The 18,568-nt window shown below is 42.9% G+C and overlaps 1 non-coding gene across 1 annotated transcript; it reads left to right on the forward strand.

Moving 5' to 3' along the window:
• Positions 1 to 11,899: 11,899 nt before the first annotated feature.
• Positions 11,900 to 11,973, forward strand: Trnat-ugu (transfer RNA threonine (anticodon UGU)). The gene has a single exon. It is a non-coding gene; the product is annotated as a tRNA-Thr (tRNA).
• Positions 11,974 to 18,568: the final 6,595 nt, after the last annotated feature.

Raw genomic sequence — 18,568 nt, forward strand, 5'->3', positions numbered from 1 at the left:
TGACGATGGAGTGTAAACGGTACAAAAGGAAAACGTAAAAGTGGGGAGAGTAATGCGGATGGCAACTGCCTGCAGGCCGGTGTGCAACGTGATGGGATCGTAGTAAATATCATCCCGGACCAGCAACATAACCCCTCCATGAGCTGGGATACCTACCACAGGGGGTAGGTCAAAACGCACAGAGGTGTAGTGTGCCAAGGCAATTTGATCGTATGGGCGTAGCTTCGTTTCCTGGAGGGCTACGACGAGCGGACGGTGCAAGCGGAGCAGCAACTTCAAGTCCTCTCGGTTGGAGCGAATGCTGCGAATATTCCAGTGAATAAGTGCCATCGTAAGAAAAGGAAGATGATAGAAGGGGTCACCTCGAAGGCCGCTTAGGGCCTGGCTTCGAGCGAGCACTGCCGCCGCTATCAGTAGGCGGACAGTCATCGTCCATTGGGTCTATAGGTTCATCGGCCATCTCGGGAGGATGGCCGGGAGGGGGAGCTTCCTCCGCCGGTGAAAGGCCAGATGGACGGCTACCAGCGGTGCGGCCAGGCGAAACGGATGACGGCCTGGGGCGGCAACCGCTGGGTGGCGCAGGAGAAGAAATGCGCCGTGGCGGAGAAGGAGAACTGTGCTTCCTATGAGCCTTTTTGGAAGGACGTTTGGTGGAAGTACCGGTCGAAGGCTGGGAGGTCGAGGTACGTAGGAAGTCTGCACGGGATGGTTCCTTCTGGAAGGCCCGTGCATCTGACTTCTGGGTCTTCGTCTTAGCAGAAGCTGATGAAGGGGCTGGTGTCTGTGGGGTGATGGGAGGAAGAGGAGACGTCGACCGCGCGATAGCACTGGCCGAACGGACGACCGTGGTGCTGAAGGTCAGATCGCATGTCTGGGTTGCTACCTCCCTGGTAGTCCGAGGAGAGGCGAGGACAGTACTGTATTTCCCCGCTGGGAGCAGCGTGGGCTTCCTACTAGCCAATAGCTTGCGAGCAGCCGAGGTGGACACTTTCTCTTTGACCCGAATTTCTTGGATACAGCGTTCTTCCTTATAGACAGGACAGTCGCGGGAGGATGCGGCATGGTCACCCTGACAGTTCACACAACGAAGAGACGGAGGTGGACAGTCACCCTCATGGGCATCCCTGCCACAAGTGACACATTTAGCCGCATTGGAACAAGACTGTCGAGTGTGATTGAAACGCTGACACTGGTAGCAGCGCGTAGGTGTCGGGACATAGGGGCGAACAGAAATAACCTCGTAGCCCGCCTTGATGCGCGATGGCAGCTTAACACTATCGAAGGTCAAGAAAAGTGTCCGGGTCGGTACAAGGTCATTGTTGACCTTTTTCATGACCCTATGGACAGCCGTCACGCCCTGCTCAGCGATGAAAGATTGAAGCTCCTCGTCAGTCAATCCGTCGAGGGAGCTAGTATAGACTACACCTCGAGACGAATTCAAAGTTCGGTGGGCCTCCACCCGGACAGGGAACGTGTACAGGAGTGTGGCCCGAAGCAGTTTTTGTGCCTGAAAGGCACTCTCAGTTTCTAGTAATAAGGTACCGTTACGCAACCTGGTACAAGATTTGACAGATCCGGCTATGGCATCTACCATACTGGCGTATCACCCGGCGTGATGGTATGGTGTGCTATTGGTTACACGACTCGGTTACCTCTTCTTCGCATTGACGGCGCTTTGAACAGTGAACGTTACATTTCAGATGTGTTACGACCCGTGGCTCTACCCTTCATTCGATCCCTGCGCAACCCTACATTTCACCCGGATAATGCACGACCGCATGTTGCAGGTCCTTTACTGGCCTTTCTGGATACAGAAAATGTTCGACTGCTGCCCTGGCCAGCACATTCTCCAGGTCTATCACCAATTGAAAACGTCGGGTCTATTGTGGTCGAGCTACTGGCTCGTCACAATGCGTCAGTCACTACTCTTGATGAACTGTGGTATCATGTTGAAGCTGCATGGGTAGCTGTACCTGTACCGCCATCCAAGCTCTGTTTGACTCAATGTCCAGGCGTATCAAGGCCGTTGTTACGGCCAGAGGTGGTTGTTCTGGGTACTGATTTCTTACGATCTATGCAGCCAAATTGGGTGAAAATGTAATCATATGTCAGTTCTAGTATAATATGTTTGTCCAAAGAAAACCCGTTTATCAACTTCATTTCTTCTTGGTGTAGCAAATGTAATGGCCAGTAGTGTATAGTCGATAAGACATTATTAAGCAGGATGATAGGAAGAAAACTGTGGCGGCAGCTGGCGGTTTATACGCTATGTTCTCATACATTCCTCGAAATAAAAATCGCGCAAAAGAGGTGAAATAACGGACTGCCGAACTGCAACATTCCAGCCACACGGGTATGATTGTCTTCAGAATATTGAATCTAACGACTACAAGAACTATTTTAGAATGAATATAATTTCGGCGCACTTTTAGGTGTGTACATTTCCCTTGTGTTAGCACCCCGTAGTAGCTGTAGCACACCTGGTACAAAAAATTTTTTTTTAATACTTCATGATGTACTTCCGGATGTTTTACCGAGCTCTGTTTTCATTTTGTGTACAATATTTCGACGACGGACCAAGTAGTCTTTTTCAGATGTTGCATCTTTTCTTTTGTGTGTACTCGCTGCCTGATGAACGTCACGCTACGGAAATAGCACGCAGTAGTGCGTGAAGGCAATTTCGCTAGGACAAAGGCTCGATTTCTGAGAATCGTGAAAGGCGGATATGCTGGGAAGTTGGCGTTCGTGAACCTTTGTAAAGAAAACTAACTCGTAACAAGAAACAAAGGAATTTATGACATTAGCTGCCTGAGGGCTTTGATTTAAGTCAGTGAGGAAAGCTGAAAATTTGCACCAGACGGGGATCTGAATCCGAGTCTCCTGCTTTCTAGGCAAATGCTCTGACCACTGTACCATCCGACCACAGTGCTAATCACAGCTGCACGGCCAATACTAGCACGCCTCCCGTCATACGCAAATTCTCAACTTATTCACACACTACCGGTTTAGTGCCCCTGGCCGTTTATCGTAATTTCTCGCGGCATTTAACCGATTCCAGTACGAGCTCGATCGTGGTGCGCATCTGCACTGAAGTGATCATTGGTTGTCCTAGCTTTAATTATGTGCGTGACGTCGTTGTGCATTGATTTAAATCAATGTGAAAAGTTGAAAATGTGTGCTGGACCTGTATTCGAACCCGGGTCTCCTGCTTACTAAGAAGGAGCGCTGATCACTGCGCCATCCGGACACAGTGGTCATAGCAACTACATGGACTGGCAGCTAATACCATTAATTCCCATGTGTCTTGTTTCACAGCGGCTGCGTGATAAAAATGATGTGTTCTTTCGCACATGTCCGAAAGTAAAGACACAACATATGTAAGTCATAATAATTGTAAACTGCTGCACGTAACATAGTAATGCGTGATACATTAGTGAACATAGTACGAACAACATTTTTCGAATTATAAAATACATTTCCTTTTACAGCTTATTTGAGAAGCCTCCACGTTTTGCAGTTCTATGATGAAACTACATCTCAGATTTTTAGCTTACATTTCATTACGCTTTGTCTCACAGTTAGAAAACTTCTTGAAATATTTCAGCCGTCTTATTTTTTACTAGAGGCTTATAAGGCGCTTGTTCGACCGATTCTGGAGCATTTTTCCTCAAACTGGGTCCCCTGACAGGTGGAACTAATAGAAGAGATAAAGATCCAATGAAGGCCGGCATTTTCCATTATGGGTTCGGTTAGTTTGTGCGAGAGATGCTCAACAATCTCCATTGGCAGACCCTGCAAGGTAGGCGTTGTGCATCACGGAGAAGTTTACTACTGAAATTTCAAGATGGTACTTTCTGCGAAGAGTCCGACAACTTATTACTTTCTTCCACAGACATCTCGCGAAACGACCACGATGAGAAAATTCGAGAAATTAGATCTAATACAGAAACTGGCCGACAATCATTGTTCCCACTTGCCATTCGCGGGTGGAACAGGCAAAGGGGATCAGTTAATTGTACCAAAAGTACCCTCTGCCACACACCGTCAGGTGGCTTCCTGAGTATTGTCGTAGATGTAGAAACTTCTGATCATGTGTATCACAGTAGCAATAAGTGCATTATTTTTGATAAATACCGAGAGACAGTGTCTTGAAGACATAATATCGCAGGGCTAATTTGTGTTACTGTATGACCGTATCGTATGTTTATGAGACAAGCGCGGTCATAATATGTTGCCAGTTAGTCTGTTTAAAGCATAGACATTTCAATAAAAGTTCACTAGCCGACAAAACTGTTTGGTAGTCCGAGTCATTTTCTCCATGTTTTCAGTTTTTCTAAATCACCCTGCTTTCTAGGATGTGATGAATGATTACGAGTGATTAATATTTTAGCCTCATGAGGAACGAACAGCAAAACACAATTTTGTTTTTTAACCGAAACATGTTTCACTGCAGTTGCAGCATCTTCAGTGGGCTTTTATTTCTCATCTGTTAAAGATAAAGAATGTTCTTTACTGTTTGTATACATGTAACTATTAGTTTTTAATCGTGATTACAGATATTTGAAAAAACACATAAATTATGAATTTATACCTTTTTACCACATGGTGTGGTTTTTCTCATGTGTTGTGTTTCTACAGTGACTGTTTCGTTCTACAATTTGTCATCTGCAACGTCTTACACCTTAAAGTGGATAAATTGTTTAAGCCAAAATTACGATATGAAATAGTTATTTCCATGTCTGAAATTAATTGTTCTCTCTCTCTCTCTCTCTCTCTCTCTCTCTCTCTGTGTGTGTGTGTGTGTGTGTGTGTGTGTGTGTGTGTGTGTGTCTATTTACGTAATGTTTCGCTTACGTTTTCTTTTTCCTCATCTTCATTACTGTCAAACACTTCATATTGAGTTGCCACTGCTCTCTCTCTCTCTCTCTCTCTCTCTCTCTCTCTCTCTCTCTCTCTCCACACACACACACACACACACACACACACACACACAAAATAAAAATGACAGACACCTCTGAAAGATCCAGAACAACCGTCAGGAACACCTTCAACTGTTCCACTGTCAGCGATCTTGTTTTTACACCTTCAACTGTTCCACTGCCCGCCATGTTTGCTTTTACAGCTGATAAACTGTGAAACAGTGACAGTGACAGTGACAACTCAATATATATTGTCTGACAGTGATGAAGATGAGGAAAAAGAAAATGTAATTGAAACATTATGTACATAGGTCACACACACACACACACACACACACACACATACACACATACATACACAGAGAGAGAGAGAGAGAGAGAGAGAGAGAGAGAGAGAGAGAGAGACAGAGACAGAGACAGAGAGAACAGTTAATTTCAGGCATTGAAATAACAATTTCTAATCGTAATTTTGGCCTAAACAATTTATCTACTTTAAGGTGTAAGTGGTTGCAGATGGCAAACTGTGGAACAAAACAGTCACTGTAGAAACACAACATGTTAGAAAAAGAGCACCATGTGGTAGAAAGGTATGAATTCATAAATTATGTGTTTTTTCAAATATCTGTAATTGCAGTTTAAAAACTAATAGCTGGCCGATATGGCCGAGCGGTTCTAGGCGCTACAGTCTGGAACCGCGTGACCGCTACGGTCGCAGGTTCGAATCCTGCCTCGAGCATGGATGTGTGTGATGTCCTTAGGTTAGGTAGGCTTAAGTAGTTCTAAGTTCAAGGGGACTGATGACCATAGATGTTAGGTCCCATAGTGCTCAGAGCCATTTGAACCATTTTGAAAAACTAATAGTTACATGTAAACAAACAGTAAAGAACAATCTTTATCTTTAACAGATGAGAAATAAAAGCCCACTGAAGTCGCTGCAACTGCAGTGAAACATGTTTGGGTTAAAAAACAAAATTGTGTTTTGCTAAATACGGACCCTATCCAAAAACGTAAGTAAAAAGATTGTATTAGTCAGTAAAAACGCAGGTATTTTGTCTCTAAAAATGTTTCAAAATGTGATAAATCGCTAAAAATGCTGCAATCAGAGTTCCAAATTTCACTTTTTCTTACTAGGAACCCATTCGGGAATGCTACAACAACATAATAATAAAAATACGATTAAATGTAATACAAAACCAAGAAATCGAAGTCACATTTACATTCACCATCAGTCGCAGTATTAATTTTAGTCATATGTGCTATTGGTACTAGTTTCAATATATAAGGACTGTCTTCTTTCACTTGACAAAAAGTCGTTTTAACATCTTCGTTTTTCATGAGTTAAACATAGTTGCCTTAATATTGAGGAGATTAAGGCATAACTAGCGGCAGTTATCCTTTATTATCCTATAACAGAAAGAAAGCTATAACTAAGCTGCCAGCCTTGTTACAAACAAGCTAAGTATCCTTACATTTATCTCTTCAAAGTCTTAAGCCATTCTATATAACGAAGACAAATTATTAAGATGCCGATGAATTGTGTGCACGAAATCTATTGCACTGCCTGGACTAGCCATGTAGTGACACTGAAATTCTGCAGGTCGCTTACGTGAATGCCTCATACTGTACCGTATTCCCATGACTTTTGAAGTTAACGTATGTTGACGGCAAAAATCTGCACAACTGAATGCTCGCTCCGTACGTAGTCTTTCTCTGTAGTTTAAACTTTGCGAAACATCTCACAAGTTGGACGTCCTCCGAGTTAATTTTTTGCTTCAGACAACAGTTGATCAAAGAGAAAAGTCTGCCTCTGCCCAGTATCCAAGTAACAAGCCTGCACAGGTCGTCGGGCAAATATTTTCCCTGCTGAAAAGGTCGCTGTTTTCATTTATTTGGTTTAGCACCGCCTCTGTGGCCATATCGTTAGAGTCATTGCCTTCGGTGTGGAAGAACACGGCTTCGATTCCCAGTATCTCCTCGGATTTTTTGAGATAAGAGAGAGATCTGGCACGCGGCCCAATCAGCATCGTGACGCTAAGTATGGAACTGTTGGAACAAAGAAGCAGAGAGCTCCATCACGATTCATCTACTGGCAGTTAGCGCGGGAGGGGAGGTTGCTTACTTTTTTTTCTTTTCAGAATCATGTATTAAATGAGAAAACACAGCTACACTCTTTTTTGTGATAATATATTAAACTATATGTTCGAAGAATTTGTGTTACTTACATAAAAGAAATAAATTTGAGAAGCTTTTTAGATTACAGATGCCCGTAATTCATTTCGATTAAGGGTCCCTTTTCTTAAGAAGCGACGTGAACTCCTTGACGTTCTCACTCATAAGTTCGACTTTTCTCTGTTTTCATTGATGTACTCAGATAGCTGACAGTTTGCAATGACTGGGCGAAACAACACAACGCTTTTAGAAATGCCTTGTATTTGGCACCAGTATATACTTCATACGTCTGCACTTAAATTTTCCGCTTCCTGGGCCTATCGCTTTAGGTAAAATTCGTAATTTTTTTCCTTAACACTTTTTTAAGAAGCAAGCTCACGGAAGAGCCCTTCCTCCATCCATCTTCAACCGTGCTAATGCCCCGTTCCTAACGACTTGACGTCCATTTGACGTTAAGCCCATCCTCCATGCTACGCCATCACCTCGCAAAAAGAGAAGACTAACAAGAAGACGAAGAAAACCGAGGCTGTCAACTGTTTCATTGTACTGCGCTATCCGGATCGACATGGTACCTTTGAGGTGCAGGCGTGCCTCTGCAAAAGTCTACCATATTCAGCAACACCAGAAAGCCCGTGAAGGAAGACAGGTGTGAAGTATGCACACATTAGCTCATTTGTACAGACGAAATGTTTCTGCAATGAAACGTCCAACATTGCAGTTTAAATGCTTCGCTTTGTAGTTGTGTATTTTCTTTATAAAAGGTAGGACATTTTAAGTTTAAGGATATTGTAACTTCGACGCGACTATCCATGCAACACAAGCTTCTTTCAAGAAGAGTAAAGCTGCTGAAGAGCAGAGGAGGAAGAGATTAATGTTTAACGTCCCGCCAACACCTAGGTCATTAGAGACGGAGCACAAGCTCGGATTAGGGATGGACGGAGTAGGAAATTGGCCGTGCCTCTTCAAAGAAACCAACCCTGCATTAACTTTAAGCGATTTAGGTAGATCACGGGAAACCTAAATCTACATGAGCAAACGCGGGGTTGAACTGTCGTCCTCCCGAATGCGAGTCGAGCATGCTAACCACTGAGCTATCACACTGTGTGACACTGATGAACAAACAAATTTGGTGGCTGTCATGCAAGTAAGTTCACTGGAATAGAAAATAACTAAACAAAGGACTGATGCAAGGTCGCTTACACCTTGCACACATCGTTTTCTGAGTATTTCGCGATACTGAATAAATGATTTTATACTGCACACCAGCAGTGTACATCGACAACTTTTCACCTACGACAGGCCACACGTGAAAGGCGTCTACTGGGGCACAATTGTATGTGGCACCATAATAAGATAAGAACTTTAATAAATTAAAATGACACTAGTATACTATAAACGATGAATATCTCTGATAGGCTCGATAATGTGGATCGTGGATGCGAGACAACAAAGCCAAAGATGCTGTACTGCTTTGTTGGAGTAAAAGAGCGCTGGGCGCGCAGTCGTAGGTAGCTGTCTGTGATGCAAAGACGATGGAGTAGGCAGTTTCTGTGGTGAACTATGTGAAGCCACAAGAGTTAGATTAATTTAGATATGGCTATATTGTTGAAAATGGAGGCAGAAGTCTTCAGGCAAACAAGGTAAATATTTAAATAATTATGATTTCTGTTTTTGCCAGCGCGTTAATATAGATGCGTTGGCTGATAATTTATATTGTTGAGTAGCCCCAGAATGTATGTAAACGATTTTGATAATGAGGCTAGTTAAATAACTCAGTTCTGTAGTGCTTTTGAGATTTGTTAACAGAGCTATGTGTACTTTGATGATTTGCATTTACGTTGGATTAATGAAGTTAGATAATACTTGCTGTTTAAATCATAGTGTTTGTGAATCAATTGAGACTAATATAACTTCAATTGTCAGATGTTTTTAAAAGCTAAACATAACTTGCAATATAGTTTTTCTAAAAAAAACTGAATGTTATTAATTCACCATAATCAGTACTGCCTCCCTTTCCAGGTCACGTATTTTTTAAAGAAGTTGAATTTTTTAAAATGTTCTCGTTTATCAGCCAAACGAATTTCATGTGCATTTCAAGTATTATGGCCAGCATTGCACACCGCTGAGCCTGTAATTAGCATATTCATATTTTTTTATGAGAGACCAGAATGCATCTCGTAACTCCGTTGCTGCTTTAGATGTAAGACAATTTACTTTATTTGTTCTGTGAACAGGGTCTTAGGATTCAGTGCTTAAGGGGCTGAATGTATTTTGCAGTGACTGTATTTCTTTATTGGTATTGGGAATTGCAGTGCCCATTCGATTCGTAAAGTTTTTCTACCGATAAGACAGAGTAAGCACACCACTTGCACTTACAACACGCAACACGACAATTCGAGTTCTGTATCCATCCCACAAATCAGACTTCATTCAGTGTAATGTTTCTCAATACATTTTTATAAAAGAGCGTTCCATGCAAAACCCTTTTTTAAGGAATACATCTTTTTCAGCTCGTCAACAAATTATGAAATATGCTTATGAGTGATGCACTTCGATCATGTTACGAAATGTACTGTAGACAACTTTTAAGTAGTTGTTGTGTTGCCTGTAGGCCTTCTTATTGACATACCAGTTGCCATTGGTTATATACACTGACAAGCATTATTTCTTTTCATTGGCTCTGGAGAACTTCGTTTTGAAAATGTCACTTCAGGTGAATACTTGAAATGAATTCCGCATGGTGGGTTTGTGGACACGTTGCTTGGTAAGAAATGTTTAATAATCTTATCTGAGCCGAATAGGGGATCATTGTGGCGACGGTACGGACAGAAAATGGGGAAGTCCACCGACACAAGCGAATTCGAAATAAGGTATACTGTTGTGGTCCAGCGTCTGGGAACGACCACCATAGACACGGCGAAGCTGGTCGACTTCTCATGAGCTGTTGTCGTGAGCACGAATGGAAAGTGGGTTGAAGGACGGTGAAACTACGAGTATCGTAAAGTGTTCGAGGGAGACGCATAATCACAAATGAGAAGGCCGAAGAACGGCCCGTTCTAGAAAGCAGCAAACGCAACAGTATGTGGCAGATCTGGCGAGAGAGTGCAGTTCTGGCATAGGCAGAAGCGTTCAGTGTACATTTTTGAATCTGTAGACGACACATTCGTGTTCCGATATTGAGGCAACAGCATCGCGAATTAAGATTGCAGTGGGCACAAGATTATCGAGCCTGGACAGTGGTTCAGTGGAAACGTGTGGCCTGATTGGATGAATCGTTTTTCTTGTTAGACCAGGTCGCTGGTCGTGTCCGGTTAACCCGCCATACAGACAAACGGCTGCTCGAGACAGGCTGGGCGACACAAATACATGCTGGTGCGATCAGTTTTATGCTACGGTGGTAGGACTTATTTTTAAAAATATCGGGAATCACATATATCGATATTCAAAAAATGTCACTCTCGGCCCACGATATATCGTAAAACAGTCTCGATAAATCTATATTTCGAAGGAAGGAATGACGGCATGCTGGACTGTAAAAATATCAGCTACACATTGTAAATATACTGCCGGTTTTAGTACTGATTTATTACTAGATATTCTGTACAACAACAAGAAAGCAGCCTACTTACTCCCCTTAGAGCAAGAACTGAGAGGAAAACTATGCACGTTCACACTTGGCGATAACCACTTTGTTAACTGCATGTAAATGGCACAATAGAAGACGTCTGATGAGTCCGTCGTTGGGTTTCGAGACGTACCAGATTTGGTCGAAAGACTTCATGTCGATTTCCCTGTATTTTGATTTCTGCAAGTGCCAGCGACCTAGCAGTTGCGTGGTGAAGTTAAAAGTCGCAGTTTCTGTGGGTCGCGCCGAGCACCGATTACGTCATCCCCCCCCCCCCCCCTCACACGTCACCGTCCACCGCAATGACCAATTCTGTCATTTACATTTTTGTTCACCATTTTCTGCAACTCTTTTTTACAAAACTAGTGCGCTTTTTCTTCACATGGGAAATCTTGTTATTCTATTCACGCCACCACCCCTCCACCTCCCACCCAGCGCAATCGCACTTCTTCATTTTGCCACCTGTACTTGCTTCACCCAGTCAGAGAGAAAGACTGGACGTCATGAAAGCTCAAAAACTAGTAAGACACCCTCACATAGTAAAAGTAAAATCAAATTCTACTACAATTTCAAATATTTACTGAAAACTGTGAAAAAAAAAATGAAACAGAGATATCGGCGCTCTACGTTGCTGTTTCGATATCGATACATCAGAGGAACTCATGGCTGACGTATATCGATACCTTTTGGAAAACATTGACATATCGATATTAAAGCGACAGCAAAATACTGTGAACATCTATCTGGGCTTGTGGTAGTAATTAAAGGCTCCATGACTGCTGTAGACTACTGTAAATAACTGCGGACAGCCTGCATCCCTTCACGCTTGAAGAGATATCCGACAACGATGGCAGCAGCATAACTGACTATAAATGATGACTAACTGAAACCCTCATTTATTCCAGGGGAAAGCTGCACGGTCATCAACAGTATTCTGTTCTTTCGAGAACAGTTACTGTCCTCATATATATAGTTAAAGGCTATCCAGCCATTGACCTTCCTCTGTGCGAATGCGCACAGGTTGCCCAAACTCTTACGGGAATCGCCAAAGCGTGCGCGAGTAATGGGTGAATGGGCAAATGTCTATAAGGTACATTACATATGTAGAATTGTGGACAGTTGAGAATGTGAGTCTCACGGGAAGTGTGCAAGGGATAAGTCCCTGCAGTCGCACTATTCAGCTGTGTCCTCGGTGGCTCAGATGGATAGAGCGTCTGCCATGTAAGCAGGAGATCCCGGGTTCGAGTCCCGGTCGGGGCACACATTTTCAGCTGTCCACATCGAGGTATATCAACAACAGCTCTCGGCAGCTGAGGGTTTTAGTTAGTCATCATTTATTCCAGAGGAAAGTTGCACGGTCATCATCAGTATTCTGTTCTTTCGAGAACAGTTACTGTCTTCATATAACTGACTATGTCACAAGGCCATACCTGTGCTACAGTGGTTCAAGGAATGTGATAATAAACTCATGTTCATATCTTGGTCACCACATTCGCATGATCTGAATACGACGGAACACCTCTGGGACACTGTTTGGCAGTAAGTCCACGCGAAACCAACTGGCCCAAAGTTTATGGGAACTGTGTGATCAGTCTTATGACTGGTTTGATTCGGCCTGCCACGAATTCCTCCCCTGTGCCAATCTCTTCACCCCAGAATAGCACTTGCAACCTATGTCCTCTATTATTTTCTGGATATATTCCAATCTCTGACTTCCTCTAAAGTTTTTGCCCCCTCAGCGGCCTCGAGTACCATGGATGTCATTCCCTCATGTCTTAACTGATGCCCTATCGTCCTGTCCCATCTCCTTATCAGTGTTTTCCACATGTTCATTTCCTCTCCGATTCTGCGCAGAACCTCCTCGTTCCTTACCTTATCAGTCCATCTAATTTTCAACATTCGTCTGTAGCACCACATCTCAAATGTTTCGATTCTTTTCTGTTTTCACTTCCATATTATGCTGTACTCCAGACGTACAGTCTCAGAAATTTCTTCCTCAAATTAAGGCCGATATTTGATATTACTAGACTTCTCTTGGCTAGAATGCCCTTTTTTGCCGTAGCTAGTCTGCTTTTGATGCCCTCGTTGCTTTGTCCATCATTGATTATTTTACTGCCTAGGTAGCAGAATTACTTAACTTCATCTACTTCGTGACCATCAATCCTGATGTTAAGTTTCTCGCTGTTCTAATTTCTACTACCTTTCATAAGCCTTCGTCTTTCTTCGATTTACTCTCAATCCATACTCCGTACTCATTACATTGTTCATTCCGTCCAGCAGATCTTGCAATTCTTCTTCACTTCACTCAAGAGAGAAATGTCATCAGCGAATCGTATTATTGATATCCTGTCACCTTGAATATTAATTCCGCTCCTGAACCTTTCTTTTATTTCCATCACTACTTCCTCGATGTACAGATTGAACAGTAGGGGTTAAAGCCTACATTCTTGTGTTGCACCCTTTTTAATATAAGCACTTCGTTCTTGGTCGTTCACTCCTATTATTCCCTCTTAGCTGTTATACACATTGCATGTGACCCGTCTCTCTCTATAGCTTACTCCTACTTTTTTCAGAGTTTCGAACATCTAGCTCAATTTTACATTGTCGAACGCTTTTTCCAGGTCAACAAATGCTATGAACGTGTCTTGTTTTATCTTTCGTCTTGCTTCTGTTTTTAACCGCAACGTCGGAATTGCCTCCCTCGTGCCTTTACTTTCCCTAAAGGCATACTGATCGTCATCTAGCGCATCCTCAATTTTCTTTTCCTTTCTTTTGTGTAATATTCTTGTAAGCAACTTGGATTCATGAGCTGTTAAACTGATTGTGCAATAATTCCCGCACTTGACAGCTATTGCCGTCTTCGGAATTGTGTGGATGATACTTTTCCGAAAGTCAGATGATATGACGCCAGTCTTATACATTCTACACACCAACGTGAATAATCGTTTTGTTGCCACTTCCCCCAATGATTTCAGAAATTCTGATGGCATGTCATCGATCCCTTCTGCTTTATTTGATCTTAAGTCCTCCAAAGTTCTTTTTAATTCTGATTCTAATACTGGATCCCCTATATCTTCTAAATCGACTCCTGTTTCTTCTTCTATCACATCAGACAAATCTTCCCCCTCATAGAGGCTTTCAATATATTCTTTCCACCTATCCGTTCTCTCTTCTGCACTTAACAGTGGAATTTCCTTTGCACTCTTAATGTTATCACGTTTGCTTTTAATGTCACCGAAGGTTCTTTTGACTTTCCTATATGCTGAGTCTGTCTTTCCGACAGTCATGTCTTTTCTTCACATTTTTCCTGCAGCCATTTCGTCTTAGCTTCCCTGCACTCCCTACTTATTTCATTCCTCAGCGACTTGTATTCTGTATTCCTGAAATTCCCGGAACTTCCTCCTTTTATCGATCAATTGACGTATTTCTTCTGTTAGCCATGGTTTCTCCGCAATGACCTGCTTAGCACCTATGTTTTCCTTCCCAACTTCTGTGATGGCCGTTTTTAGAGATGTCCATTCCTCTACAACTATACTGCGTACTGAGTTATTCCTTATTGCTACATCTATAGCCTTAGAGAACCTCAAGCGTATCTCGTCATTCCTTAGTACTTCCGTATCCCACTTCTTTGCCTATTGATTCTACCTGACTAAATGTCTTGAACTACAACCTACTCCTCATGACTACTATATTGTGATCTGAGTCTATATCTGCTCCTGGGTACGTCTTACAATCCAGTATCTGATTTCGGAATCTCTGTCTGACCATGATGTAATCTAACTGAAATATTTCCGTATCACCCGGCCTTTTCCAAGCATACGTCCTCCTCTTATGATTCTTGAATAGAGTATTCGCTGTTACTAGCTGAAACTTGTTACAGAACTCAATTACTCTTTCTCCTCACTCATTCCTTGTCCCAAGCCCATATGTTCCTGTAACCTTTTCTTCTGCTCCTTCCCTTACCACTGCATTCCAGTTCCCCATGACTATTAGATTTTCATCCCCCTTTACATACAGTATTACCCTTTCAATAGCCTTATACACCTTCTTTATCTGTTCATCTTCAGCTTGCGACGTCGGCATGTAGACCTGAACGACTGTCGGTGTTGTTTCCTGTCGATTCTGATAAGAACGACCATGTCACTGAACTGTTCACACTAACATATTCTCTCCCCTTCCTTCCTGTTCTTAACGAATCCTACTCCCGTTATACCATTTTCTGCTGCTGTTATTATAACCGTATACTCATCTGACCAGATATCCTTGTCTTTTTTCCACTTCACTACCCTGACCCCTACTACATCTAGATTGAGCTTTTGCATTTCCCTTTTCAGATTTTCTAGTTTCCCTACTACCTTCAAGCTTCTGACAATCCACCGAATTTCCCCCCCCCCCCCCCCCCCCCCCGACTAGTAGAACTTTATACTTTCGTTGATTGTATCTTTTTCTCATGGTAACCTGCCTCTTGTCAATTCCCTCCCACAGATCCGAATGAGGGACTATTCTGCAATATTTTGCCAATGAAGGGTCCATCATGACACCTCTTCAATTACAAGCCACATGGCCTGTGGTTACACGTTAGGTGTCTAATGCAGCGGTTTCCGTTGCCTTCTGCATCCTTATGCCGTTGATCATTGCTGAATCTTCCACCTTTAGGGGCAGTTTCCCTCCACTGGGACAAGAGAGTGCCCTGAACCTCCGTCCGCTCCTCCGCCCTATTTGGCAAGGCCGTTGGCAGAATGAGGGCGACTTCTTATGCCGGAAGTCTTCGGCCGCCAATGCTGATTATTAATCAAAGTTTAAGCAGCGGCGGGATTCGAACCCGGGAATGAAGACTTTATGAATCAAAGACGATACCGCTAGACCACGGGTGCAAGTAACTGTTGGTAAGTGCGTAGATATTCTGATGACACATTCACCTGGAATTCTGCCAGTGACTTGACAGAATCGTGTGTCCCAGAATCGCTGCTTTATTGTGGTTCACAGGTGTATCAGGACTCTTTTGAGCTGGCGGTCATAATGTTTTGGTCCGTCAGTGTATGAAGGCCACCTGCAGTTTGGTATTTGCGGATCGCTGCCTCAGGTGGGAGTCATGCATCCCGCTTCCAGCACATTTCTAATCTACAACAACAGTGAAGGTATTTTTTACTAGTTTCCTCTTTGAGAACGTTTTATCCCACGATCAGTTGTACACTGTGAATATTTTAATCTGGTATTTGTGTATTAAGAGTTTGCAACGTTATGGTGTTATGAAGGTAACTATAGCCTTCAGTTGCAACAACCAGGGAGCAGGTATAACTACAAGCATCGTATTCAAGTACGTGTAACTGCGTATATCTATCATTTTGATGTGTAATTATGTTTCCTAGTATTTTACTACTGCATGTTTTTTCTTCCTAAACAGTTCATGTAATGAGGACATGTGAAAATTAGCTCCATATTGTAATAAGTAGCAGGTGTAATTAACTGCTTTTGTGTCTGCGATAATTAAACCCAAAGCGTGCAAAATGAACCTACGCAAAAGGCATGACGTAATTAGTATTAATAGTGACACAACTAACAGACCTGTAGGAGGTGAAAATAAGATTTAACAGCTTGTGCGCCAACTACTCCGTCTATAAAAACTTGTGAGCGTTGATATTCATAGCACCTCTCCATATCTCATATTCTTAAAAATAATGCTTGCCCAGTGCCACAACGTAGACTCGTCACAATGATGCAAACGTCCTAGAAATGGCGATAGATTATATTTATTATTTAAAGGTCACCTATAGTGATGCTGCAACACATACACGATTCCTATCATGTCACTCAGATGGAGAATGCAAAAGTTATATTTAATCCAATCAACTGAACGTTTAACAATGAATATTACAGAGAAATGTTATGAAAATGTTTGCAAACTACAATAAAATGACTCTAAACTGAGTGGGGCGCACTTTTAATTTCATATACAGCAGGAAGCGGAAATGAATGAGACTTTCACGTCTGGCCAGACTGCTGAAGTGAGAGATATGCGAGAACAGAACATAGATAATACATAATTGAGCATACAAGATGCATAACCTAACAAGTTACATACAACCTGTTCCGAAGATGGATTGTGCTGCTACTGTCTAAGCGAAACTTACATTCTTCAAGTACTATGAGAAAGAGCTTATCAGCAGCAGATGAGTCCATCTTACAAACCAAGTTCTCTCCAGAAACCTCGCAATTTTCAAGCTCCAGCTTGAGGTGAGATTGACTGCTGCTGTCAGTCTGAGAGACGAATGCACTCTCTTTTCTCAGTAAAACCAGAGACGCAACAGAAACTTCCAATTTAAACCTTGCAAAAAGCGTCATTACAATTAATGAAATTGGTATTATTTTTGAACTGTCTCTCTCCGTTGGTCAGGACCAACTGCATCGGATGTGGTAGCCGGGGCGTTACTTTGAACTGGATATTCCGTAAATTTGGAGGGATGAAACGACCTTTCTCACACCAGGGAAGCTCTGAAGTATGGACAAAAAGGCAAATTTCACACTCAAGCACCCTCAGAGAAAAGTTGTGGCGACTTGTGGCACTGTGCCAGTGGCCAGCAGATTAGCGTTATGAATTGTCCTCAGTAATCATACTGTGCCTAAGTGCACTGGTAACACTAGCTTTATAAGCTAGATAGTATAATAAATCTACCACTGCATAGTGCAGGATATACCAGAGATACATGGCAATATTGGAGGGTGAGCTTCAGCACATGCAGAAGATAAAAAAGTGTCAGTGACCCGGAAATGAATATTTATTCAGATTTAAGACATGGAAGTCAATTACCTAGTACATGAGAAACACGAATTTACTTTCAAAATGATGCTCCCAGTTCACTACCTCGTGAGACGTGTTCATGATGCCCTCCTCTGTCAGTATGCTGGCTTTTGCTCATCATCGCAGTGAGACATGTACAAGTTCAAAAATCTCCGGGTTGTATATATGCTTTGACTACCCACCATGGCGCGTGGTTCCAACAAGGCCGTAGCGCCGCTGCCGAGGCTGTGGATTCCAGTTACCGCAAGGCAGCTATAGTCGCCCCAGGGAGCACACACGTGAGCATCCGCCGACTACCTTTGTCGTCGAAGAGAATATTACGAACCGAAGCAAACCTCTCCCAGTGGGCCAACAACCAATGTTTTGCAATAGATCAATAAATGTTCTTATTCTGTCATCAGGAGCCATCCGTCGACACACTCCCAACAGCCTCTTCCTAACGCCCAGCAGAGTAACAACATTCGAATTCGGTTATAGACAGTGGAGTCCCATGACTGTTTACACTTCTGCACGTGAATCATCTGCACCTCCGCCTATTCAGGCTATAGGGAAGTACACACAGTGCTGTCAAGTGGTCTTCGATTATCCCAGCCCTGAAGTTGACGGCGAAGCTTTGTCGATGGGACATTTCAACAACTGTATGTCGGTTGACGTATGCCCACTTATGCTGAGTATAGAAATTTAGGATACCATCGCATTTGAATGTTGCCTCTTGCGTCCATAACACAATTGCTGGAGAGGGAGGCCTCATGTCGCATTATTGGATAGACTACCGGCAAAACGTAGATGTAGCAGGAAAATGCTTAGGCACCAGTGCATACATTCTTTGTAAGTGGTACAGATACAGTTGCTGTCCATGCAGATGTCACCTGACAGAGTTGCGACCAACTGATGATATGTGGATTCTGTTCTGCAGCATCAACAAGTCCTCAATTGCACGCATACAGCGCCGAGCTCTTTCTTTGTTCCAGGTGAAGTTGTGAAACTATCATGCTGACGTAAGCGGTGGTGTACTTACTGAAATGTCTTCCTGCCAGGGCTGCAGACCGGATATCG

Source organism: Schistocerca cancellata, chromosome 1 (genome assembly GCF_023864275.1).
Source record: "Schistocerca cancellata isolate TAMUIC-IGC-003103 chromosome 1, iqSchCanc2.1, whole genome shotgun sequence".
In the NCBI taxonomy this organism is placed as follows: Eukaryota; Metazoa; Arthropoda; class Insecta; order Orthoptera; family Acrididae; genus Schistocerca; species Schistocerca cancellata.